The sequence below is a fragment of the Nerophis ophidion genome, linkage group LG04 (assembly GCF_033978795.1).
Source record: "Nerophis ophidion isolate RoL-2023_Sa linkage group LG04, RoL_Noph_v1.0, whole genome shotgun sequence".
Lineage (NCBI taxonomy): Eukaryota > Metazoa > Chordata > Actinopteri > Syngnathiformes > Syngnathidae > Nerophis > Nerophis ophidion.
Window position 1 is genome coordinate 75,825,928 of NC_084614.1, and position 26,442 is coordinate 75,852,369.

The 26,442-nt window shown below is 33.6% G+C and overlaps 1 long non-coding RNA gene across 2 annotated transcripts in view; it reads left to right on the plus strand.

Moving 5' to 3' along the window:
- The window catches only part of LOC133550602 (uncharacterized), a 61,311-nt gene that overhangs the window by 7,887 nt on the left and 26,982 nt on the right, over positions 1 to 26,442 (plus strand). Inside the window, exon 3 of one of the 2 annotated variants that reach the window (XR_009806333.1) lies at positions 5,196 to 6,400. The exons of the other annotated variant lie outside the window; for it this stretch is intronic. This is a non-coding gene — a long non-coding RNA (uncharacterized LOC133550602). Of the gene's footprint in view, positions 1 to 5,195; positions 6,401 to 26,442 lie in introns of those variants that run through there. 2 annotated transcript variants of the gene reach the window in all.

A 26,442-nucleotide genomic window follows, 5' to 3' on the forward strand; every position in this document is an offset into this window, starting at 1 on the left:
AGGTGGGAAGCGGTGAATTGCGGCCGCCTTTAGCAACGCAAACACAGCCGGTGTTTCCTTGTTTACATTCGTCTCTTACCGTAGACATGAGCGGAGAGTTTGCGTCGTTCCTCCTGCAGCTGTGGACTCTCTTGCTTCCTCCCACCGACCGTCGGATGCTTACTCCTTGATGGAAAAAACGAAAACAAAATCTCAGCCCGGCTGCCTTGCCTCGTCGAGAAACGTGGCTTCCCTCGGAGACACTGGCGTTCACCACACCCGTGGCCACACCCCTCCGACTTTCAGGTACGACTATATAATCTCACTAAAACACTAGTAACACAATAGGGCAGATAAGGGATTTTCCAGAATTATCCTAGTAAATGTGTCTAATAACATCTGAATCGCTCCCACTGCACTCGTCTTTTTTTTCCTATCTATTCCTTCACTGTCACTTTCCTCATCCTCGCTCAAATTAATGGGGAAATCGTCGCTTTCTCGGTCCAAATCGCTCTAGCTGCTGGTGGCCATGATTGTAAACAATGTGAGGATGTGAGGAGCTCCACAACCCGTGACGTCAGGCGCTCATCGTCTGCTACTCCCGGTACAGGCAATGCTTTTTTATTAGTGACCAAAAGTTGCTAACTTTATCGTCTATGTTCTCTACTAAATCCTTTCAGCAAAAATATGGCAATATCGCGAAATTATCAAGTATGAAACATAGAATGGACCTGCTATGCCCGTTTAAATAAGAAAATCTCATTTCAGTAGGCCTTTAAAGATGAAATGAAAAAAAAAAATTCAAATAGACAATTAGAATTTTGTTTTACATTAATTTTAATTGTTAGATGTATTTAGAAAACTATAAAAAAAAAAAAAAATGTAATTCATAATTGATAGTCATTTTCACAAAAAACATAACAGTATTGTCATGTGTAGAAGTGTAATAATACACCTTCAAGTGGCTTTTTCTTCAATGACACTACTTTTTAATAAGAATTATGCATTTTCATAACTGTTTTACATTCTATTTCACATTTTAAAATCTTAAAATAATCAAACATAAAATATCAGGCATGTTTTATCATTAAATATTCATAACATAATATTGTAAAGAGGTAAACAAAAACTGATATTTGGAATAACGATATTATTATAAAAGAGCAATCACATGTCAAAAATGTGTCTTAATCTGCATTAAAATTTAGTAAAAATAAATAATAAAAAATTAAAAATAAATAACAAACATAGCATGGATATGTACTGTATGACTAATAAATAACACAAATAAATAAAAATACATACCAAATTATTGACATAAATGTGTTACACAGATAACCAACCCTAATAAAAGTAACACATAAAACTGATAAATAACACAAATATAAAATATCACAAATAAATACCACATGTAAAAAACAACACAAATAAATTACACAAATGAATAGATAAAATACATAAAACATAAAAATAACAAATACATATATGAATAATAAATAAATAAAACAAAAATAATAACTAATACATAAACAGCAGAAATAAATATATAACACATACAAATAAGACAAATAACAAATACATTGCACAAATGAAATAAAATAAAAAATGTAAAAAAATAACACAATTAACTACAAAATAAAAAAATATAATTAAAATAATTATTACCATCAAATAATTAACACAATTAAGTCACACGCATGACTAACTCTAATAAAAAATAACATAACACTAATAAATAACACAAAGAGAAAATAGCACAAATAAATCACAGAGAAAATAACACAAATAATTAGATAAAATAAATAAAAGATGAATATATTAAAAAAATAAAATACATATATAACAAAAATTAAATAAAACAAAATAACTAATACATAAAAAACACAAATAAATAGACATAACAATAGAACAAATAACACAAATAAATTACAGAAATGAAATCATAAAATGGATAAAAAAATATACAAAAACACATAACTATAAAATAAATAAATAACAAAAAAATAACTAAACATCAAATAATTAACACAAGGAAGTCGCACGGGTAACGAACCCTAATAAAAAATAACATAAACTGATAAATAACACAAATAGAAAATAGCACAATTAATTAACACACATAGAAAATAACACAAATGAATAGATAAAATAAATAAAAGCTAAAAAATATAAGAATAAGAAATACGTGTACAACAAACAAATAGACCAAACAAAAAATAAACATAAAACAACAAATACATAAACAATGCAAATAAGTAGATTACACATAAATAAAATAATAAAATAAATACAAAAGGTTAAAAAAATATTAAAAATGCTGTTAAATAAATAAACAACACGAATACATAACACATAAAAGTAAGAAAAATTAACACAAATAAATTACTCAAAAAATGAACGAATTACACAAATAATTAGCATGGATAACTACCACGAATGAATGAATAACAAAAAAAGGACCAATTTGGCGTAGAAAAAGGCGGTAAAGCACAGCGGCAAAAAGGAGAAGTCATGAGCGGTAGTGAAAAGTGTGGTAAATATGCTCTCATTAGCTCTCCTCATATACATAATCCCCATCAAGCCCCCTTGTAGTGGCCAACAAAGCGTGAAAGGGAAGAATCTGCTTCAACTCTCTGCTGCCTGAGGACACAAATATCTCTTATTAGGAATAAAAAGACAACTCTCTCCTTCTCGAGAAGCGGACAAAAAAAAGTTGTGTAAAAAGCGAAAGGAAGGAAGAGGAAGTGGCTTTGAAAGAGGGAAAAGGTGAACAACGGGCGAGAGAAAGACTTTAATGAGAAATTCCTGGTGGTTTAAGGGGGGCAAAGGTCTTCATTTTCTCACTGAGCCCAAAAAAGGGAGAAGAGGAGCTGATGGTGTTATTACACGTGTAGAAGAATAAGTGCCTATTAATGTGCACTCCTGTGTGCAACATCTCCAAGGTTTTTACATGATTCCAAAGTATACTGAAGTTTTTTTTCCACAACTAAACCACCCAAAATAATGACGATCAAAGTGATCTTGTAAGACAGGGGTGTCCAAAGTGCGGGCCGGGGGCCATTTGCCGCCCGCAGCTAAACGTTTAACGGCCCGCCACACATTCTGCAAAAATTGCAAAATTGATACTATTGTAAAAATAAAAATAAAAACATTTAAAAAAAAAAGTAGAATGAGGTGAAATCTAATGAGAAAAAGTGGCAATGTTGACACAAAACTGCCATGCAGGCCGTTTTTTTCCCCCCTTTTGTCTTTATTTTCTTTTTTTTTCCATTGCTAAAAAAAATTGTTATAATGAATTATTACTTAAAAATGATCACTTTAAAATGTTTTATGTGGAAAAAATATTGCATATGTTGTGTGGTTGCCATATAAAAACATGAAAGTTTTGACTAAAGAGCATAAAACAAACAAAATAATAGTTCAAACTTAACATCGACAGATATATCGGAAGTTGATCTTGAAATTTAAGTGTTAAAAGTAAAAAAAAAACATAATAAAAATGCATCACTTTATGAGTGGGGAACCTTTCGGATCTCGAATATATTTAGTAGGATTTTATTTAACTTTTCACTGTGATTAGTCAAAAATATTAAATAATTAAAATCAATGGTGTCCTGTATTATTGATCTTTGAGGGCTTTAATTGCTAAATAAAGGAACTCTCCTGAAGGAATCAATAAAGTACTATCTATCTATCTATCTATCTATCTATCTATCTATCTATCTATCTATCCATCCATCCATCCATCCATCCATCCATCCATCCATCCATCCATCCATCCATCCATCCATCCATCCATCCATCCATCCATCCATCCATCCATCCATCCATCCATCCATCCATCCATCCATCCATCCATCCATCCATCCATCCATCCATCCATCCATCCATCCATCCATCCATCCATCCATCCATCCATCCATCCATCCATCCATCCATCCATCCATCCATCCATCCATCCATCCATCCATCCATCCATCCATCCATCCATCCATCCATCCATCCATCCATCCATCCATCCATCCATCCATCCATCCATCCATCCATCCATCCATCCATCCATCCATCCATCCATCCATCCATCCATCCATCCATCCATCCATCCATCTATCTATCTATCTATCTATCTATCTATCTATCTATCTATCTATCTATCTATCTATCTATCTATCTATCTATCTATCTATCTATCTATCTATCTATCTATCTAAATACTGCATATTTCAGTTTTACTATAGAAAACAAAGTTGTCTTTGACAGAAAAGGCATAAAACCTTATTTGTTTTACTTTATATCAACGTCAAGTTGATATAGAGGTTTACTGTAAGCATTAAATAAATAAAATAAATAATTTGACTTATTTTTAACCCTTTAGTGACTGAGACCCTCTATGCTGCACAGGAGCCCTAAGGATAAAAAAAACAACACATATATTTTGTTATGGTTTAAAAATGAAAAATATCAAAATGACCCCCGCATGCTTAAATTTGTCCTAGTGCGACCCTCTGTGGAAAAAGTTTGGAGACCCCTGTTGTAAGAGAATAACATTAATATAATAATGTAGCTATTTTTCCTGGGCCTTTTTACGAGACTAAATTATTATTTACCCTTTTGATAAATTACATTTCAATTACCGTGTTTTCCAGACCACAGGGGGCACTAATAACAATAATGTAAACTCACTAGCGCTTTCATGGCGAGTTTACTGACAGATATAAGTAAGAACTTCACACTACTTTATATTTTAGAAATGGCAACAGCAAAGAAGGAATGTCCCATAACAAGAAGATAGAGAAAAAGGAGACTCTTATCGACTCCCCAGTCAGCAAGGACTATAAAGGCGGACGTGTGCAAATTTTCAGGACTTATGCAGATCCCAAATATAGATCAGCACCGGATTATAAGGCGCACAGCCGATGAATGGGCTATTTTCGATCTTTTTTCATTCATAAGGCGCACTGGATTATAAGGCGCATTAAAAGAGTCATTATTTTATTTAATTTTTTCTAAAAGTAAAACACTTCCTTGTGGTCCACATAACATGTTATGGTGCTTCTTTGGTCAAAATGTTGCATAGATAGTCTTATTTAAGTGGCTCACCTTCGACAACGTCTTCTCCCCATCATCTTTGGTGTAGCGTGCAAGGACGGGAGTGGAAGAAGTGTCAATAAAGGGAGCTAACTGTTTTAATGACATTCAGACTTTACTTTATTCAGTAACGGAGCCGCATCTACTTATCCGGAAACAACAACAAATTGTCAAGACTAGGACTATGGTGTGGATTGTTTTCCAGAGGTGCAAAGCGACTGGATCGCACATGGCATGAAGGTAATGACATCTTTTAAATTTAACACTCAAAAGTACTACAAAAACAAAGGGTATAAACAAAAAACTCGCACAAAGGCAGAACTATGGACATAAAACTTGCAAACTATGGCATGAATAAAGAAAACTTACTTGGAACGAGAAATGAGCATGAAAAAGAGCAGCATGGGTCATCAGCATGAATAACAAGTGTGTATAAAGGGTGATGTCGCCAGGCTCACTGCCTGGCAACTGCAGGCTTAAATAGTGATGCGGTGATTGATAACAGGTGCGTGAGTCCAAATCAATCAGGTGCGTGACATGAGGACAGGTGAAAACTAATAGGTTGTCATGTTAAAAAAAAAAGCAGGGAATGAAAAAAACAGGAAATGACGAAATCCAAAAACCAAACAGAACATAGCCAAACTAAACATGATCACCAGGACATGACACAAATGTGTCCCGTGAAAAACCGTCCGACTGGAACTCTCTTATAACTAAAGTTCCTTGGGTGAATAATGTACACTCACTACACCGGTATGTTTTAGCGCTTAAATGGTGAGTTTACTGACCGATATAAGTAAGGACTTTACACCACTTTACATTATCAATGGCAACAGCGGAGGATGAATGTCACATAACAAGGAGATAGAGAAAAAGAAGAAGCTTATCGACTTGGGTGTCGTCACAAACTACAAAGGCGGACTCACGCAATTTTTCAGGACTTGCGCAGATCCGACATATAGATCAGCATGTACCAGAAGGTAAGAAAAGTTGCTTTTGCATGGTATTGTGAAATAAAACTCCAAATAATATCTCTTACCCTATACACACACCATAATAATACTCAAATGTTGAAGCACAGTACAATCCAATCTAGCGGTGCGGCTTCATAGCTTACCAAAGTCGTACTAAAACATTCTGATAGATTTTTTTAAAGCACCATGTGTTATGTTCTATATTTTCAATGGAACATATGAAATGTTGGTGTTATTTACTTGAGTCGTTTTGCAATCAAAATGCCGTCTACACATATCTCCTATGTTTGACTGCCATCTACTGGTCACCCTTATTACACCATGTACCAAATAAAACTGCTTTGAGGTCGGTAAGCAAAACCAGAGTTATTCCGCACAATAGGCGAGACCAGGTTATAAGGTGCACTGTCTAATTTTGAGGGGAAAAAAATGATTTTAAATGCGCCTTTTAATCCGGAAAATACGGTACAGTAACCCCTTGTTTATTGCTGTTAATTGGTTCCAGGTAAATCATTGTTTTATGAATAAATCATTCATGATCAAGCAAATATTTTCATAGCTAAAGTATAACAACCTGTTCTAAGTAAGTTGTTTTTTTAACATTATTAGAGCACTCTAAATATGAAATAACACTCACACGGTTTTAACCCAATACAGTAATGATGCCTGAGGTTCAACCAATCAGTGACCACGATTCTGTGTGTTATTGATATTTTTTTAAAATCCACATTTAACCATTTTTTTGCCTGAAAATGCATCATTTCGGCCCAAAATACATAGAATGTGCTTTTTAAGTGAAGTGAATTTGTGAATTATATTTATATAGCGCTTTTCTCTAGTGACTCAAAGCACTTTACATAGTGAAACCCAATATCTAAGTTACATTTAAACCAGTGTGGGTGGCACTGGGAGCAGGTGGGTAAAGTGTCTTGCCCAAGGACACGACGGCAGTGACTAGGATGGCGGAAGCGGGAATCGAACCTGCAACCCTTTAAGTTGCTGGCACGGCCACTCTACCAACCGAGCTATGCCGCCCCTTTTAAAAAAAGTGTACGTAAAAATCCACAACAGGGTGAAGCTGCAAACTTCAAATGTAAATAGCTGATGTTGCGCAATGACGGTTGTGTTCAGGTTGATGCGGGAAATTACAGCTTCACTTGTTAAAATTAGGATTACGTTCCCTTTTCTTAAGTTATTTTTAAATTAAATTTTCTGTAACTTCATGGCTTTTTTTTAAACTACTAAAATATGCACTGTAAAAACGATTTGATGGAATTTTTCCAGTAAAAAAACAATGAGAAACAGCCTTTTTTAAGGAAAAATAAATAAATGTGAAATTTATGACTGCCAGTTTTTTTATTGTCAAATCTACAGATATTTCTTACAGTGTGTTGACATGGAAATAGATTTGAAAAAAATGACCAATGAGAAGCCTGAAAAAAGTCACATGATGTTAAGCTCCAAATAATGTTATGGTTTATGTATGTTTAGACCAGGGGTCACCAATGCCGTGCCCGCGGGCACCAGGTAGCCCGTAAGGACCAGATGAGTCGCCCCCTGGCCTGTTCTAAAAATAGCTCAAATAGCAGCACTTACCAGTGAGCTGCCTGTATTTTTAAATTGTATTTATTTACTGGCAAGCTGTCTCGCTTTGCTCGACATTTTTAATTCTAAGAGAGACAAAACTCAAATAAAATTTGAAAATCCAAGAAAATATTTTAAAGACTTGGTCTTCACTTGTTTAAATAAATTCATTTATTTTTTTAGTTTTCTTCTTAAAACTTTCAGAAAGACAATTTTAGAGGAAAAAAATACAATCTTAAAAATGATTTTAGGATTTTTAAACACATCTACCTTTTTACCTTTTAAATTCCTTCCTCTTCTTTCCTGACGATTTAAATCAATGTTCAAGTATTTTTTTAATTACTATTGTAAAGAATAATAAATACATTTTAATTTAATTCTTCATTTTAGCTTCGTTTTTTTCGACAAAGAATATTTGTGAAATATTTCTTCAAATTTATGATTAAAATAAAAAAAAAATATTCTGGCAAAAATAGAAAATCTGTAAAATCAATTTTAAATCATCAACATTTAAGTAATCAACATTTTAAAATCAATCTTAATCAGGAAAAATTACTAATGATGTTCCATAAATTATTTAATTTTTTTCAAAAAGATTCGAATCAGCTAGTTTTTCTTTTAATTTTTTTTCTATTGAATTTTGAATTTTAAAGAGTCGAAATTGTTTCAAAATTTAATTTTCATTTTTTTCCTGTTTTCTCTTCTTTTAAACCGTCCAATTAAGTGTTTTTTTAATCATTTATTGTCTTCGGTAAAAGGAAAAAAAATGTACTGCGGAATGACGGACAGAAATACCCATTTTTTACAAATATATATAGATATATTTATTAAAGGTAAATTGAGTAAATTGGCTATTTCTGGCAATTTATTTAAGTGTGTATCAAACTGGTAGCCCTTCGCATTAATCAGTACCCAAGAAGTAGCTCTTGGTTTCAAAAAGGTTGGTGACCCCTGGTTTAGACTATAATTGAATAACTGGCACAACATGCACATAAAGACATAACCTTCTTCCCTCATCCCCCAAACCCAAAACGATCTTAAGTAGTCCACTTGAAAACTTAGCAGCTCTTCAGTTCTTTTAAAAAACATTCAAGTGAACTTTTCTGGTCGTGATGCGAGCGTGCAGTTTTCTTCTCTGAGTGTTTGAGCACAAAACGTGTCGAGTCGAGGGGCCGCCGCCTGTGGCCCCCAAGACCTGGGCCATGCAGGGGGAGTTCAACAAACCCACTTGGCAGTTTTCTGTACACTTTGGTCCGCAAATAATGTGGAGCAAAAAGAGAACTGACACCCCTTTGCAAATGAACTCCCACCGTCACACAAACTGTAGTGTGAACACAAAGTGGTTCCAAATCACTTTCATTTACGTTTGCATTGGGTTCACGCAAAAATGTGTGAAGGTAAAGTATGTAAAAATGTCTGCAAGAGAATGTATGTGAAAATTTGAGAAAAATAAAGTATGTCAAAAGCGTAAAAGATAAAGAATGTAAAAAAGCTTTATAGATAAAGTACGTAAAAATGTGTAACAGATAAAGTATGTAAAAATGTGTAAAAGATAAGAATGTAAAAATCTGTAAAGATAAAGTATGTCAAAATGCGCAAGACAAAGTATGTAAGAAGTGTAAAGATAAAGTACGTAAAAAAGTGTAAAGATTAAGTTCGTAAAAAAGTGTAAAGATAAAGTATGTAAAATGTGTGAAAGATAATGTAAAAATGCGTGAAAGATGAAGTATGTAAAAAGCCTAAAGATAAAGCATGTAAAATTGCGAGAAAGATAAAATACAAAAAAATATATATGTAGATAAATTATGTAAAAAAGTGTGAAAGACAAAGTATGTAAAATGTGTGAATGATTAAAATATGTAAAATGGGTGAAAGATAAAATAAGTAAAAATGTGTGAAGTTAGTCTGAAAAATGCCTAAAAGATAAAGTATGTACAATTGCGAGAAAGATAAAATATGTTAAAGTTTGTGAAAGATAAAATATGTAAAAATGTGTGAAGTCAAAGTATGTAAAATATGTGAAGGTAATGTGTTTGAAAATGCGTAAAAAATAAAGTATGTAAAATATGTAGGGATAAAGTATGTAAAATATGTAGAGATAAAGTATGTAAAAATACGTAAAAGATCAAGTATGTCAAATATGTAGAGATAAGGTATGTAAAAAAGTGTAAAGATTAAGTTCGTAAAAAAAAAGTGTGAAGATAAGGTATGTAAAATGTGTGAAGGTTAATGTAAAAATGCCTGAAAGATGAAGTATGTAAAAAGCCTAAAGATAAAGCATGTAAAATTGCCAGAAAGATAAAATATAAAAAATGATAAATTATGTAAAAAAGTTGGAAGACATATGTAAAATGTGTGAATGATTAAAATATGTAAAATGGGTGAAAGATAAAATATGTAAAAATGTGTGAAGTTAAATTATGTAAAATATGTGAAGGTAATGTATGCAAAAATGCGTAAAAGATAAAGTATGTAAAATATGTAGAGATAAAGTATGTAAAATATGTAGGGATAAAGTATGTAAAAATGCATAAATGATCAAATATGTAAAGTATGTAGAGATAAAGTATGTAAAAATGTGTAAAAGATCAAATATGTAAAATATGTAGAGATAAAGTATGTAAAAATGCATAAATGATCAAATATGTAAAGTATGTAGAGATAAAGTATGTAAAAATGTGTAAAAGATCAAATATGTAAAATATGTAGAGATAAAGTATGTAAAAATGCGTAAAAGATCAAGTATGTAAAATATGTAGGGATAAAGTATGTAAAAAAGTGTAAAGATTAAGTTAGTAAAAAAAGTGTTAAGATAAGTTATGTAAAATGTGTGAAAGATAAAGTATGTAAAAATGCGTAAAAGATCAAGTATGTAAAATATGTAGAGATAAAGTATGTAAAAATGTGTAAAAGATCAAATAAGTAAAATATGTAGAGATAAAGTATGTAAAAATGTGTAAAAGATCAAATATGTAAAATATGTAGAGATAAAGTATGTAAAAATGCGTGAAAGATCAAGTATGTAAAATATGTAGGGATAAAGTATGTAAAAATGCATAAAATATCAAGTATGTAAAATATGTAGAGATAAAGAATGTAAAAATGTGTAAAAGATCAAATATGTAAAATATGTAGAGATTAATTATTTAAAAATGTGTAAACGATCAAATATGTAAAATATGTAGAGATAAAGTATGTAAAAATGTGTGAAAGATCAAGTATGTAAAATATGTAGAGATAAAGTATGTAAAAATGTGTAAAAGATCAAATAAGTAAAATATGTAGAGATAAAGCATGTAAAAATGTGTAAAAGATCAAATATGTAAAATATGTAGAGATTAAGTATGTAAAAATGTGTAAAAGATCAAATATGTAAAATATTTAGAGATTAATTATTTAAAAATGTGTAAACGATCAAATATGTAAAATATGTAGAGATAAAGTATGTAAAAATGCATAAATGATCAAATATGTAAAATATGTAGAGATAAAGAATGTAAAAATGTGTAAAAGATCAAATATGTAAAATATGTAGAGATAAAGTATGTGAAAAAGTGTAAAGATTAAGTTCGTAAAAAAAGTGTGAAGATAAGTTATGTAAAATGTGTGAAAGATAAAGTATGTAAAAATGCGTAAAAGATCAAGTATGTAAAATATGTAGAGATAAAGTATGTAAAAATGCGTAAAAGATCAAATACGGAAAATATGTAGAGATAAAGTATGTAAAAATGTGTAAAAGATCAAATATGTAAAATATGCAGAGATAAAGTATGTAAAAATGCGTAAAAGATCAAATATGTAAAATATGTCGAGATAAAGCATGTAAAAAAGCGTAAAAGATCAAATATGTAAAATATGTAGAGATAAAGTATGTAAAAATGCGTAAAAGATCAAATATGTAAAATATGTAGAGATAAAGTATGTAAAAATGCGTGAAAGATCAAGTATGTAAAATATGTAGAGATAAAGTATGTAAAAAAGTGTAAAGATTAAGTTTGTAAAAAAAGTGTTAAAATAAGTTATGTAAAATGTGTGAAAGATAAAGTATGTAAAAATGCGTAAAAGATCAAGTATGTAAAATATGTAGAGATAAAGTATGTAAAAATGCGTGAAAGATCAAGTATGTAAAATATGTGAAGATAAAGTATGTAAAAATGCGTGAAAGATCAAGTATGTAAAATATGTAGAGATAAAGTATGTAAAAATGTGTAAAAGATCAAATATGTAAAATATGTAGAGATTAATTATTTAAAAATGTGTAAACGATCAAATATGTAAAATATGTAGAGATAAAGTATGTGAAAAAGTGTAAAGATTAAGTTCGTAAAAAAAAGTGTGAAGATAAGTTATGTAAAATGTGTGAAAGATAAAGTATGTAAAAATGCGTAAAAGATCAAGTATGTAAAATATGTAGAGATAAAGTATGTAAAAATGTGTAAAAGATCAAATAAGTAAAATATGTAGAGATAAAGTATGTAAAAATGTGTAAAAGATCAAGTATGTAAAATATGTAGAGATAAAGAATGTAAAAATGTGTAAAAGATCAAGTATGTAAAATATGTAGAGATAATGAATGTAAAAATGTGTAAAAGATCAAATATGTAAAATATGTGAAGATAAAGTATGTAAAAATGCGTAAAAGATCAAATATGTAAAATATGTAGAGATAAAGCATGTACAAATGTGTAAAGGATCAAATATGTAAAATATGTAGAGATAAAGTATGTGAAAAAGTGTAAAGATTAAGTTCGTAAAAAAAGTGTGAAGATAAGTTATGTAAAATGTGTGAAAGATAAAGTATGTAAAAATGCGTAAAAGATCAAATATGTAAAATATGTAGAGATAAAGTATGTAAAAATGTGTAAAAGATCAAGTATGTAAAATATGTGAAGATAAAGTATGTAAAAATATGTAAAAGATCAAATAAGTAAAATATGTAGAGATAAAGTATGTAAAAATGCATACATGATCAAATATGTAAAGTATGTAGAGATAAAGTATGTAAAAATGTGTAAAAGATCAAATATGTAAAATATGTAGAGATAAAGTATGTAAAAATGCGTAAAAGATCAAGTATGTAAAATATGTAGGGATAAAGTATGTAAAAAAGTGTAAAGATTAAGTTAGTAAAAAAAGTGTTAAGATAAGTTATGTAAAATGTGTGAAAGATAAAGTATGTAAAAATGCGTAAAAGATCAAGTATGTAAAATATGTAGAGATAAAGTATGTAAAAATGTGTAAAAGATCAAATAAGTAAAATATGTAGAGATAAAGTATGTAAAAATGTGTAAAAGATCAAATATGTAAAATATGTAGAGATAAAGTATGTAAAAATGCGTGAAAGATCAAGTATGTAAAATATGTAGGGATAAAGTATGTAAAAATGCATAAAATATCAAGTATGTAAAATATGTAGAGATAAAGAATGTAAAAATGTGTAAAAGATCAAATATGTAAAATATGTAGAGATTAATTATTTAAAAATGTGTAAACGATCAAATATGTAAAATATGTAGAGATAAAGTATGTAAAAATGTGTGAAAGATCAAGTATGTAAAATATGTAGAGATAAAGTATGTAAAAATGTGTAAAAGATCAAATAAGTAAAATATGTAGAGATAAAGCATGTAAAAATGTGTAAAAGATCAAATATGTAAAATATGTAGAGATTAAGTATGTAAAAATGTGTAAAAGATCAAATATGTAAAATATTTAGAGATTAATTATTTAAAAATGTGTAAACGATCAAATATGTAAAATATGTAGAGATAAAGTATGTAAAAATGCATAAATGATCAAATATGTAAAATATGTAGAGATAAAGAATGTAAAAATGTGTAAAAGATCAAATATGTAAAATATGTAGAGATAAAGTATGTGAAAAAGTGTAAAGATTAAGTTCGTAAAAAAAGTGTGAAGATAAGTTATGTAAAATGTGTGAAAGATAAAGTATGTAAAAATGCGTAAAAGATCAAGTATGTAAAATATGTAGAGATAAAGTATGTAAAAATGCGTAAAAGATCAAATACGGAAAATATGTAGAGATAAAGTATGTAAAAATGTGTAAAAGATCAAATATGTAAAATATGTAGAGATAAAGTATGTAAAAATGCGTAAAAGATCAAATATGTAAAATATGTCGAGATAAAGCATGTAAAAAAGCGTAAAAGATCAAATATGTAAAATATGTAGAGATAAAGTATGTAAAAATGCGTAAAAGATCAAATATGTAAAATATGTAGAGATAAAGTATGTAAAAATGCGTGAAAGATCAAGTATGTAAAATATGTAGAGATAAAGTATGTAAAAAAGTGTAAAGATTAAGTTTGTAAAAAAAGTGTTAAAATAAGTTATGTAAAATGTGTGAAAGATAAAGTATGTAAAAATGCGTAAAAGATCAAGTATGTAAAATATGTAGAGATAAAGTATGTAAAAATGCGTGAAAGATCAAGTATGTAAAATATGTGAAGATAAAGTATGTAAAAATGTGTAAAAGATCAAATATGTAAAATATGTAGAGATAAAGTATGTAAAAATGCGTGAAAGATCAAGTATGTAAAATATGTAGAGATAAAGTATGTAAAAATGTGTAAAAGATCAAATATGTAAAATATGTAGAGATTAATTATTTAAAAATGTGTAAACGATCAAATATGTAAAATATGTAGAGATAAAGTATGTGAAAAAGTGTAAAGATTAAGTTCGTAAAAAAAAGTGTGAAGATAAGTTATGTAAAATGTGTGAAAGATAAAGTATGTAAAAATGCGTAAAAGATCAAGTATGTAAAATATGTAGAGATAAAGTATGTAAAAATGTGTAAAAGATCAAATAAGTAAAATATGTAGAGATAAAGTATGTAAAAATGTGTAAAAGATCAAGTATGTAAAATATGTAGAGATAAAGAATGTAAAAATGTGTAAAAGATCAAGTATGTAAAATATGTAGAGATAATGAATGTAAAAATGTGTAAAAGATCAAATATGTAAAATATGTGAAGATAAAGTATGTAAAAATGCGTAAAAGATCAAATATGTAAAATATGTAGAGATAAAGCATGTAAAAATGTGTAAAGGATCAAATATGTAAAATATGTAGAGATAAAGTATGTGAAAAAGTGTAAAGATTAAGTTCGTAAAAAAAGTGTGAAGATAAGTTATGTAAAATGTGTGAAAGATAAAGTATGTAAAAATGCGTAAAAGATCAAATATGTAAAATATGTAGAGATAAAGTATGTAAAAATGTGTAAAAGATCAAGTATGTAAAATATGTGAAGATAAAGTATGTAAAAATATGTAAAAGATCAAATAAGTAAAATATGTAGAGATAAAGTATGTAAAAAAGTGTAAAAGATCAAATATGTAAAATATGTAGAGATAAAGTATGTAAAAAAGTGTAAAGATTAAGTTCGTAAAAAAATGGTAAGATAAGTTATGTAAAATATGTGAAGATAAAGTATGTAAAAATGTGTAAAAGATCAAATAAGTAAAATATGTAGAGATAAAGTATTTAAAAATGTGTAAAAGATCAAATATGTAAAATATGTAGAGATAAAGTATGTAAAAATGCGTGAAAGATCAAGTATGTAAAATATGTAGAGATAAAGTATGTAAAAATGTGTAAAAGATCAAATATGTAAAATATGTAGAGATTAATTATTTAAAAATGTGTAAACGATCAAATATGTAAAATATGTAGAGATAAAGTATGTAAAAATGCATAAATGATCAAATATGTAAAATGTGTGAAAGATAAAGTATGTAAAAATGTGTAAAAGATCAAATATGTAAAATATGTAGAGATAAAGTATGTAAAAATGTGTAAAAGATCAAATATGTAAAATATGTAGAGATAAAGTATGTAAAAATGCATAAAAGATCAAGTATGTAAAATATGTAGAGATAATGAATGTAAAAATGTGTAAAAGATCAAATATGTAAAATATGTGAAGATAAAGTATGTAAAAATGTGTAAAAGATCGAATATGTAAAATATGTAGAGATAAAGCATGTAAAAAAGCGTAAAAGATAAAATATGTAGAGATAAAGTATGTAAAAATGCGTGAAAGATCAAGTATGTAAAATATGTTAAGATAAAGTATGTAAAAATGCGTAAAAGATCAAATATGTAAAATATGTAGAGATAAAGCATGTAAAAAAGCGTAAAAGATAAAATATGTAGAGATAAAGTATGTAAAAATGCGTGAAAGATCAAGTATGTAAAATATGTAGAGATAAAGTATGTAAAAATGCGTAAAAGAAAAAGTATGTTTAAAAAAAAAAGGAGTGTGAAAAGTGATTGAAGAGAAGCTGATTCTGCATTTTTTTGCCCCAAGAAGACAAAGCCGTGAAACTTTGCGTCTAAAAGCTGGCAACTCATCTCATTGAGTTGTCAATCGGCGCGGCGGGTCCTCGCTGCCATGAGACCCGTGGCGGGGCGACGGGGGCGGGCGGGATGACCTCATGTTTAACCATGCGGCGCCATGGCAGCCGACCAATCAGCACGGTGCACATCCGTGAAGACAATGTTGGTCTCCGGTCCAGTCTGGACCGAAGCTGTCAAAGGAAAAATCCTTTTGTCTGCGTCACCTCAAACTATGTCCCCTTCACTTTGTCCTGCTGACAACTTGACGTCTCTGTCCGTCAGTCACATGACACGCTAGCGCGACCCGGTCACAGCCACGCCCCTTTCTGCCCCCGCAGATTACATGTCAATTTAGGAAAGAAATGTTTGACATCTTTTAAGGACCAACAAGCTAGCAAAAAGCAAGCTGGCCGCCATATTCTACCAAACCTAAGCAACTTTTTCCTAGAGGTACAGAAGTGCTTCAGAGTATTTCGATTTTAGCAAAGTGCTTCTGATATAGTGGGGGTTTGCATTATTGCTGTCTACACTCTAGTACTCATGTTAGAACGTTTCACAAGCAGCGGTGCTCAATCCAACCAACAAGCTTCTTCTCCTACTGGGTACTGTGTACTTACTATTTCTACACATAAGAGATAGTAAAGTACACAGGAACACATTCCGGGAAAACTTGTGTACTTACTACTCCTACCCAGTATAGGTAGTAAGTAAGTAAGTAGGAACACATCACAGGAAAACTTGTGTACTTACTACTCCTACCCAGTATAGGTAGTAAGTAAGTAGGGACACATCACAGGAAAACTTGTGTACTTACTACTTCTACCCAGTATAGTAGTAAGTAAGTAGGAACACATTACAGGAAAACATGTGTACTTACTTCTGCTACCCAGTATAGGTAGTAAGTAAGTAAGTAGGAACACATCACAGGAAAACTTGTGTACTTACTACTCCTACCCAGTATAAGTAGTAAGTAAGTAGGAACACATCACAGGAAAACGTGTACTTACTTCTGCTACCCAGTATAGGTAGTAAGTAAGTAGGAACACATTACAGGAAAACCTGTGTACTTACTACTCCTACCCAGTATAGGTAGTAAGTAAGTAGGAACACATTACAGGAAAACTTGTACTTACTTCTGCTACCCAGTATAGGTAGTAAGTAAGTAAGTAGGAACACATTACAGGAAAACTTGTGTACTTACTACTCCTACCCAGTATAGGTAGTAAGTAAGTAGGGACACATCACAGGAAAACTTGTGTACTTACTACTCCTACCCAGTATAGGTAGTAAGTAAGTAGGAACACATTACAGGAAAACTTGTGTACTTACTACTCCTACCCAGTATAGGTAGTAAGTAAGTAGGAACACATTACAGGAAAACTTGTGTACTTTCTACTTCTACCCAGTATAGGTAGTAAGTAAGTAGGGACACATCACAGGAAAACGTGTACTTACTACTTCTACCCAGTATAGGTAGTAAGTAAGTAGGAACACATCACAGGAAAACTTGTGTACTTACTACTTCTACCCAGTATAGGTAGTAAGTAAGTAGGGACACATCACAGGAAAACTTGTGTACTTACTACTCCTACCCAGTATAGGTAGTAAGTAAGTAGGAACACATTACAGGAAAACTTGTGTACTTTCTACTTCTACCCAGTATAGGTAGTAAGTAAGTAGGGACACATCACAGGAAAACGTGTACTTACTTCTGCTACCCAGTATAGGTAGTAAGTAAGTAGGGACACATCACAGGAAAACTTGTGTACTTACTACTCCTACCCAGTATAGGTAGTAAGTAAGTAGGAACACATCACAGGAAAACTTGTGTACTTACTACTTCTACCCAGTATAGGTAGTAAGTAAGTAGGAACACATTACAGGAAAACTCGTGTACTTACTACTTCTACCCAGTATAGGTAGTAAGTAAGTAGGAACACATCACAGGAAAACTTGTGTACTTACTACTTCTACCCAGTATAGGTAGTAAGTAAGTAGGAACACATTACAGGAAAACTCGTGTACTTACTACTTCTACCCAGTATAGGTAGTAAGTAAGTAGGAACACATCACAGGAAAACTTGTGTACTTACTACTCCTACCCAGTATAGGTAGTAAGTAAGTAAGTAGGAACACATCACAGGAAAACTTGTGTACTTACTACTCCTACCCAGTATAGGTAGTAAGTAAGTAGGAACACATCACAGGAAAACTTGTGTACTTACTACTCCTACCCAGTATAGGTAGTAAGTAAGTAGGGACACATTACAGGAAAACTTGTGTACTTACTACTCCTACCCAGTATAGGTAGTAAGTAAGTAGGGACACATTACAGGAAAACTTTTGTACTTACTACTCCTACCCAGTATAGGTAGTAAGTAAGTAGGAACACATTACAGGAAAACTTGTGTACTTACTACTCCTACCCAGTATAGGTAGTAAGTAAGTAGGGACACATTACAGGAAAACCTGTGTACTTACTACTCCTACCCAGTATAGGTAGTAAGTAAGTAGGAACACATCACAGGAAAACTTGTGTACTTACTACTCCTACCCAGTATAGGTAGTAAGTAAGTAGGAACACATTACAGGAAAACTTGTGTACTTACTACTTCTACCCAGTATAGGTAGTAAGTAAGTAGGAACACATTACAGGAAAACTTGTGTACTTACTACTCCTACCCAGTATAGGTAGTAAGTAAGTAGGGACACATTACAGGAAAACTCTACTCCTACCCAGTATAGGTAGTAAGTAAGTAGGAACACATCACAGGAAAACTTGTGTACTTACTACTTCTACCCAGTATAGTAGTAAGTAAGTAGGAACACATTACAGGAAAACTTGTGTACTTACTACTTCTACCCAGTATAGTAGTAAGTAAGTAGGAACACATTACAGGAAAACTTGTGTACTTACTACTTCTACCCAGTATAGGTAGTAAGTAAGTAGGAACACATCACAGGAAAACGTGTACTTACTTCTAGTACCCAGTATAGGTAGTAAGTAAGTAGGGACACATCACAGGAAAACTTGTGTACTTACTACTTCTACCCAGTATAGGTAGTAAGTAAGTAGGAACACATTACAGGAAAACATGTGTACTTACTTCTGCTAACCAGTATAGAAAGAAAGTATGCAGAAACACATCACAGGAAATCAAGGGTATTTACTACTTTTACCCTGTAAGAGTAGTAAGTACACCAGTGTACTTACTACTCTTAGACACTAGAACAGGGGTAGGGAACCTATGGCTCTAGAGCCAGATGTGGCTCTTTTGATGACTGCGTCTGGCTCTCGGATAAATCTTAGCTGACATTGCTTAACGCAATAATTATGAATAATTTCGCTGGTAATCACAGTGCTAAAAATAACGTGCAAAATACAAAACATTCTCATGCATTTAAATCCATCCATCCGTTTTTTACCGCACAAGTTCAAGAAGTCGCATTAATGGTAAGAAGTATTTTATGTCACGATGCGGGGGGGTTGCAGCTTGTCGTTCTCCCAGGAAGGCAGACGGACTACTCGGGACATGGCATTTAGGTAAAAACATGATTTTATTTTAACAAAAAAAAATATACAAACAAAAATCGCTCACAGCGGAGGCACAACTTGGGCTAAGGAACAAAGCTAACGCATAAACAGACTATGAACATAAATCAAACAAAACTTACTTGGCATGGCATGAAGTACGAAACTATGGCAAGGCATGAAACAAGTCAGCACAGGGCGACTGACTGGCAAAGACGAGCTTAAATACTGCCTCTGATTAGTGCTCGGGAAGCAGGTGAGCGGGCATTTTGTCCACCAGAGACAGGTGGACAAAATGAGTAACCAAGGAAACCAGACAAGGGAGTGGAAAAAAACAGGAACTTAAAGAGTCCAAAGGACAAACAGCACATGGCCGAACAAAAACATGATCAACATTATTGGTTAGCTTCAGAATAACAATGTTATTAAAAAAGAATAACAGACTTATTATACTGTAAAAATGTTGGTCCTACTTAAAAATGCACACATTTAGTTGTATTCAGTGTTAAAAAAATATGATATGGCTCTCACGGAAATACATTTTGAAATATTTGGCTTTCATGGCTCTCTCAGCCAAAAAGGTTCCCGACCCCTGGACTAGAAGAAGCCTACATGAACAAATGTGTGCTTACTACCTCTACCCGTTAGAGGTAATAAGTACACAGGAACACATAACAGAAATACATGTATACTTACTACTTCTACGCAGTATAGGTTAGAGTTGGGTATCGAGTATCGATTGGAACCGGGACTAACTTTCCGATTCTCCCGGAAACGTTCAAAAGTTTAAATTTCGATTCCTAGTTTCAATACCCAGTACCCCGACCGGAAAAAAAGAATAAGTCCGCCGACCGGAAGAAAAAGCCGCTGAACACCAACGAACAAGCGCTAGCATAGCCGAGCCTAAGTAGCCGAGCGAGTCAGTCAAGCATGGATAGCGGGCGTCGGCGGTCGAAAGTGTGGCTTTATTTTACAAAAAAAAAAAGAAATATCGGCGAAATGTAACACGTGCGACAGGACTGTTTCGTGCTTAGCAGGGTGCACGTCGAACATGATGAAGCACCTCCGAGTTCATGGAGTACTAATAAATGCGTGTCCCGTCTTCGATGCGCTCTGCCTCTTCCTCTGGCTCCGGCTCCGACGCCCAGCCTGGTACCTCGGTGACTGCACTGCAGTCCAAATCCGGTAAGTAAAACAATATATATATGCAATAAATAATGTGTTTTGCGCTAACATTGAGGCCGCTAACAAATTAGCCCGCGTATTTTTTCATTGACAATTTACAACCTGCTAACCATGTGCTCAGCGTACTCCGTTCACCGTAGCGGCAATGGGGAAGATGTCGGTGCCACAGACGGAAGAGTGCCACAGAAAGGTCACCGCACACATAGTCAAAAGACTGCATCCCTTTTCAGAAGTGGAATCTCCAACATTTAGGTTAGTTAAGCAATAACGTTAGAGCTAAGCTAATTAATACTGGGCTGAACAGTAACAGCAACATTACATGTTTGTTTATGTTTGCAGGGATATGATGAAAACTCTCAACCCAAAATACGTACCACCTTCCAGGGACTACCTGTCAAACACATTGATGGTACAAGAAGGATCGGAATCGAGAATCGTCCGGAATCGGAATCAAAACAAAGAATCGGAATCGGAATCGTTCGAATTCAAACGATACCCAACCCTAGTATAAGTAGTAAGTCAATCAATCAATCAATCAATCAATCAATGTTTATTTATATAGCCCCAAATCACAAATGTCTCAAAGGACTGCACAAATCATTACGACTACAACATCCTCGGAAGAACCCACAAAAGGGCAAGGAAAACTCACACCCAGTGGGCAGGGAAAATTCACATTCAGTGGGACGCCAGCGACAATGCTGACTATGAGAAACCTTGGAGAGGACCTCAGATGTGGGCAACCCCCCCCCTCTAGGGGACCGAAAGCAATGGATGTCGAGCGGGTCTAACATGATACTGTGAAAGTTCAATCCATAGTGGCTCCAAGACAGCAGTGAGAGTCCCGTCCACAGGAAACCATCTCAAGTGGATCAGCAGCGTGGAGATGTCCCCAACCGATACAGGCGAGCGGTCCATCCTGGGTCCCGACGAGCGGTCCATCCTGGGTCTCGACTCTGGACAGCCAGTACTTCATCCATGGTCATCGGACCGGACCCCCTCCACAAGGGAGGGGGGGACATAGGAGAAAGAAAAGAAGCGGCAGATCAACTGGTCTAAAAAGGAGGTCTATTTAAAGGCTAGAGTATACAGATGAGTTTTAAGATGAGACTTAAATGAGGTAGCATCTCGAACTGTTACCGGGAGGGCATTCCAGAGTACTGGAGCCCGAACGGAAAACGCTCTATAGCCCGCAGACTTTTTTGGAGCTCTAGGAATCACTAATAAGCCGGAGTCTTTTGAACGCAGATTTCTTGCCGGGACATACGGTACAATACAATCGGCAAGATAGGATGGAGCTAGACCGTGTAGTATCTTATACGTAAGTAGTAAAACCTTAAAGTCACATCTTAAGTGCACAGGAAGCCAGTGCAGGTGAGCCAGTACAGGCGTAATGTGATCAAACTTTCTTGTTCTTGTCAAAAGTCTAGCAGCCGCATTTTGTACCAACTGTAATCTTTTAATGCTAGACATTGGGAGACCCGAAAATAATACGTTACAGTAATCGAGACGAGACGTAACAAACGCATGGATAATGATCTCGGCGTCTTTACGTACGCAGGGACACATCACAGGAAAAAATGTGTACTTACTACTTATACTCAGACTAGTAAGAACACAGGAACACACCACAGAAAAACGTGTGTACTTACTAATTCTAACCAGTAAGAGTAGTAAGTGCACAGGAGCACGAGTGTACTTACTACTTGTTCACAGCAGAAGCGGCCTACATGAACAAAATGTGTGCTTACTACTGCTACCTGTTGCTACGGCTGGGCGTATCGATACCAAGTATCGATGATCGATACTGGCGTGATGGAATCGATACTTCACCAAATTAAGCGAATCACTCCGATTTAAAAAAAAAAAAAAATGTGAGCGCACACCTCCTTCCTCGTGATGGATCGCGAACGATATTTAAAAACACTTTAAAAATTAATCTTCAACCCAAAATAAAATAAAATGAATACAATTAACATGACGCTTGGTGCGTTCGCGCACACACAGTATAATTCGCTCCGAGGTTCACTCGGACACACACACACACACACACACACACACACACACACACACACACACACACACACACACACACACACACACACACACACACACACACGCGTGTGTTTCCAGTGCGACTTAATGTCTTGGTTGTAAACTGCAAAGTATTTTATTGCACTAAAATAACGATAAGAATTTCTCAGTTCTTTTGTTTTGTGTTCATTTTTACAACTGTTTAATAACCAGTGTTTTCTTTTTTCCTTAAGTTCTTGTGTGCTGTGAGGCGACTAGCCAAGTTCAGTATTTGTTTTCACCTTATTTGCACTATTTACTTTATTGTAAATGATGTTATTACTTTTTTATTTGAATTTCTCAGTTCTTTTGTTTTGTGTTCATATTTACAACTTTGTTCAATAACTAGAGTTTTGTGTGTTTTGAGGCCACAAGCCAGGTTCAGTAGTTGTTTGCACCTTATTTGCATTACTTTATTGCTATTGATATTACTTCGATACCCCGAAGTCCCCCCTCCCCCATCAGATGACGACACTTCCGGTATCGGCGATACTGGCCGGTATCGGATCGGATCGGTATCGATACCCAAATTTGCGACATTGCCCAGGTAGTAAGTACACAGGGACACCTTTCCTCACTCAGGTCCGCATGGAGCTGGAGGGGGCGTGGCCTCCAGCTCCCCCTGAATTTCGGGAGATTTTTGGGAGAAAATTTGTCCCGGGTGGTTTTCGGAAGAGCCGCTGAATTTCGGGAGTCTCCGGGAGGGTTGGCAAGAAGCCTGATTGATCCAATACGATGTAAGCAGGAATCATACATGCTTTCATTATTTTGTATTAAGGCATGTTAGTAAAGGTTTGATCAAGTGAAATTAGTCAATTATTGGGATGAAAAACCGCACATGATTGACTTGACTTCAAGGGACGGCGTGGCGCAGTGGGAGAGTGGCCGTGCGGAACCCGAGGGTCCCTGGTTCAAATCCCACCTAGTACCAACCTGGTCACGTCTGTTATGTCCTGAGCAAGAAACTTCACCCTTGCTCATGATGGGTGCTGTATGTATTGACACGGTAGTAGACTATATGATGTATGTATTGACATGGTAGTAGACTATATGATGGATGTATGACATGGTAGTAGACTATATGATGGATGTATGACATGGTAGTAGACTATATGATGGATGTATGACATGGTAGTAGACTATATGATGGATGTATGACATGGTAGTAGACTATATGATGTATGTATTGACATGGTAGTAGACTATATGATGGATGTATGACATGGTAGTAGACTATATGATGTATGTATTGACATGGTAGTAGACTATATGATGGATGTATGACATGGTAGTAGACTATATGATGTATGTATTGACATGGTAGTAGACTATATGATGGATGTATGACATGGTAGTAGACTATATGATGTATGTATTGACATGGTAGTAGACTATATGATGGATGTATGACATGGTAGTAGACTATATGATGTATGTATTGACATGGTAGTAGACTATATGATGTATGTATGACATGGTAGTAGACTATATGATGTATGTATTGACATGGTAGTAGACTATATGATGTATGTATGACATGGTAGTAGACTATATGATGTATGTATTGACACGGTAGTAGACTATATGATGTATGTATTGGCATGGTAGTAGACTATATGATGGATGTATTGACATCCATCATATAGTCTACTACCATGTCATACAACCGTCATACAGTCTACAACCATGTCATACATACATCATATAGTCTACTACCATGTCAATACATCCATCATATAGTCTACTACCATGTCATATGATGGATGGATGACACGGTAGTAGACTATATGATGGATGTATTGACATGGTAGTAGACTATATGATGGATGTATGCCATGGTAGTAGACTATATGATGGATGTATTGACATGGTAGTAGACTATATGATGGATGTATGACACGGTAGTAGACTATATGATGGATGTATTGACATGGTAGTCTACAACCATGTCAATACATCCATCATATAGTCTACTACCATGTCATACATCCATCATATAGTCTACTACCATGTCATATGATGGATGGATGACACGGTAGTAGACTATATGATGGATGTATTGACATGGTACTAGACTATATGATGGATGGATGACACGGTAGTAGACTATATGATGGATGTATTGACATGGTAGTAGACTATATGATGGATGTATTGACATGGTAGTAGACTATATGATGGATGTATGACATGGTAGTAGACTATATGATGGATGTATTGACATGGTAGTAGACTATATGATGGATGGATGACACGGTAGTAGACTATATGATGGATGTATTGACATGGTAGTAGACTATATGATGGATGTATTGACATGGTAGTAGACTATATGATGGATGTATGACACGGTAGTAGACTATATGATGGATGTATTGACATGGTAGTAGACTATATGATGGATGTATGACATGGTAGTAGACTATATGATGGATGTGTGACACGGTAGTAGACTATATGATGGATGTATGACATGGTAGTAGACTATATGATGGATGTATGACACGGTAGTAGACTATATGATGTATGTATTGACATGGTAGTAGACTATATGATGTATGTATTGACATGGTAGTAGACTATATGATGGATGTATGACATGGTTGTAGACTGTATGACGGTTGTATGACATGGTAGTAGACTATATGATGGATGTATTGACATGGTAGTAGACTATATGATGGATTTATTGACATGGTAGTAGACTATATGATGTATGTATGACATGGTAGTAGACTATATGATGGATGTATGACACGGTAGTAGACTATATGATGGATGTATTGACATGGTAGTAGACTATATGATGTATGTATGACATGGTAGTAGACTATATGATGGATGTATGCCATGGTAGTAGACTATATGATGGATGTATTGACATGGTAGTAGACTATATGATGGATGTATGCCATGGTTGTAGACTGTATGACGGTTGTATGACATGGTAGTAGACTATATGATGTATGTATTGACATGGTAGTAGACTATATGATGGATGTATTGACATGGTAGTAGACTATATGATGGATGTATGACATGGTAGTAGACCATATGATGGATGTATGCCATGGTTGTAGACTGTATGACGGTTGTATGACATGGTAGTAGACTATATGATGTATGTATTGACATGGTAGTAGACTATATGATGGATGTATTGACATGGTAGTAGACTATATGATGGATGTATGACATGGTAGTAGACTATATGATGGATGTATGACATGGTAGTAGACTATATGATGTATGTATGACATGGTAGTAGACTATATGATTATGTATTGACATGGTAGTAGACTATATGATGGATGTATGACATGGTTGTAGACTGTATGACGGTTGTATTGACATGGTAGTAGACTATATGATGGATGTATGACATGGTAGTAGACTATATGATGTATGTATTGACATGGTAGTAGACTATATAATGTATGTATTGACATGGTAGTAGACTATATGATGTATGTACTGACATGGTAGTAGACTATATGATGGATGTATGACATGGTTGTAGACTGTATGGCAGCTCCCTCCATCAGTGTGTGAATGTGTGTGTGAATGGGTAAATGCGGAAGTAGTGTCAAAGCGCTTTGAGTACCTTGAAGGTAGAAAAGCGCTATACAAGTACAACCCATTTATTTATCATTTATTAATTCATGC